Below are 2,428 nucleotides of genomic sequence, written 5' to 3' on the forward strand. Positions count from 1 at the left end.
GCCAAGGTACCGTGAAGAGCAGCAAGAGCTTTCAGGCCTGGGCCCTTCCTTGTGGGAGAAGGAGCCGGACGTTTGCCTTTTCGGCAAGAGGCTCTGCCGCGGCCGAGAGCCATGAGATGTTGCGTCTCTGGGAATGCAGAGATCCCCACTGCTGTTGTGCCTGTAGATAGGGTGCCAAGGCACCGTGAAGAGCAGCAAGAGCTTTCAGGGCTGGGCCCTTCCTTGTGGGAGAAGGAGCCGGACGTTTGCCTTTTCGGCAAGAGGCTCTGCCGCGGCCGAGCGCCATGAGATGTTGCGTCTCTGGGAAAGCACAGATCCCCACTGCTGTTGTGCCTGTAGGTAGGGCGCCAAGGCACCGTGAAGAGCAGCAAGAGCTTTCAGGGCTGGGCCCTTCCTTGTGGGAGAAGGAGCCGGACGTTTGCCTTTTCGGCAAGAGGCTCTGCCGCGGCCGAGCGCCATGAGATGTTGCGTCTCTGGGAAAGCACAGATCCCCACTGCTCTTGTGCCTGTAGATAGGGCGCCAAAGCACCGAGAAGAGCAGCAACAGCTTTCAGGGCTGGGCCCTTCCTTGTGGGAGAAGGAGCCGGACGTTTGCCTTTTCGGCAAGAGGCTCTGCCGCGGCCGAGAGCCATGAGCTGTTGCCTCTCTGGGAAAGCAGAGATCCCCACTGCTGTTGTGCCTGTAGATAGGGCGCCAAGGCACCGTGAAGAGCAGCAAGAGCTTTCAGGGCTGGGCCCTTCCTTGTGGGAGAAGGAGCCGGACGTTTGACTTTTCGGCAAGAGGCTGAGCCGCTGCCGAGCACCATGAGATGTTGCGTCTCTGGGAATGCAGAGATCCCCACTGCTGTTGTGCCTGTAGATAGGGTGCCAAGGCACCGTGAAGAGCAGCAAGAGCTTTCAGGGCTGGGCCCTTCCTTGTGGGAGAAGGAGCCGGACGTTTGCCTTTTCGGCAAGAGGCTCTGCCGCGGCCGAGCGCCATGAGATGTTGCGTCTCTGGGAAAGCACAGATCCCCACTGCTGTTGTGCCTGTAGGTAGGGCGCCAAGGCACCGTGAAGAGCAGCAAGAGCTTTCAGGCCTGGGCCCTTCCTTGTGGGAGAAGGAGCCGGACGTTTGCCTTTTCGGCAAGAGGCTCTGCCGCGGCCGAGCTCCATGAGATGTTGCGTCTCTGGGAAAGCACAGATCCCCACTGCTGTTGTGCCTGTAGGTAGGGCGCCAAGTCACCATGAAGAGCAGCAAGAGCTTTCAGGGCTGGGCCCTTCCTTGTGGGAGAAGGAGCCGGACGTTTGCCTTTTCGGCAAGAGGCTCTGCCACGGCCGAGCGCCATGAGCTGTTGCCTCTCTGGGAAAGCAGAGATCCCCACTGCTGTTGTGCCTGTAGATAGGGCGCCAAGGCACTGTGAAGAGCAGCAAGAGCTTTCAGGGCTGGGCCCTTCCTTGTGGGAGAAGGAGCCGGACGTTTGACTTTTCGGCAAGAGGCTGAATCGCGGCCGAGCACCATGAGATGTTGCGTCTCTGGGAATGCAGAGATCCCCACTGCTGTTGTGCCTGTAGATAGGGTGCCAAGGCACCGTGAAGAGCAGCAAGAGCTTTCAGGGCTGGGCCCTTCCTTGTGGGAGAAGGAGCCGGACGTTTGCCTTTTCGGCAAGAGGCTCTGCCGCGGCCGAGCGCCATGAGATGTTGCCTCTCTGGGAAAGCAGAGATCCCCACTGCTGTTGTGCCTGTAGATAGGGCGCCAAGGCACTGTGAAGAGCAGCAAGAGCTTTCAGGGCTGGGCCCTTCCTTGTGGGAGAAGGAGCCGGACGTTTGACTTTTCGGCAAGAGGCTGAATCGCGGCCGAGCACCATGAGATGTTGCGTCTCTGGGAATGCAGAGATCCCCACTGCTGTTGTGCCTGTAGATAGGGTGCCAAGGCACCGTGAAGAGCAGCAAGAGCTTTCAGGGCTGGGCCCTTCCTTGTGGGAGAAGGAGCCGGACGTTTGCCTTTTCGGCAAGAGGCTCTGCCGCGGCCGAGCGCCATGAGATGTTGCGTCTCTGGGAAAGCACAGATCCCCACTGCTCTTGTGCCTGTAGATAGGGCGCCAAAGCACCGTGAAGAGCAGCAAGAGCTTTGAGGGCTGGGCCCTTCCTTGTGGGAGAAGGAGCCGGACGTTTGCCTTTTCGGCAAGAGGCTCTGCCGCGGCCGAGCGCCATGAGATGTTGCGTCTCTGGGAAAGCACAGATCCCCACTGCTGTTGTGCCTGTAGGTAGGGCGCCAAGGCACCGTGAAGAGCAGCAAGAGCTTTCAGGCCTGGGCCCTTCCTTGTGGGAGAAGGAGCCGGACGTTTGCCTTTTCGGCAAGAGGCTCTGCCGCGGCCGAGCGCCATGAGATGTTGCGTCTCTGGGAAAGCACAGATCCCCACTGCTCTTGTGCCTGTAGATAGGGCGCCAAA

Source organism: Harpia harpyja, unplaced genomic scaffold (assembly GCF_026419915.1).
Source record: "Harpia harpyja isolate bHarHar1 unplaced genomic scaffold, bHarHar1 primary haplotype scaffold_79, whole genome shotgun sequence".
Taxonomy (NCBI): Eukaryota; Metazoa; Chordata; class Aves; order Accipitriformes; family Accipitridae; genus Harpia; species Harpia harpyja.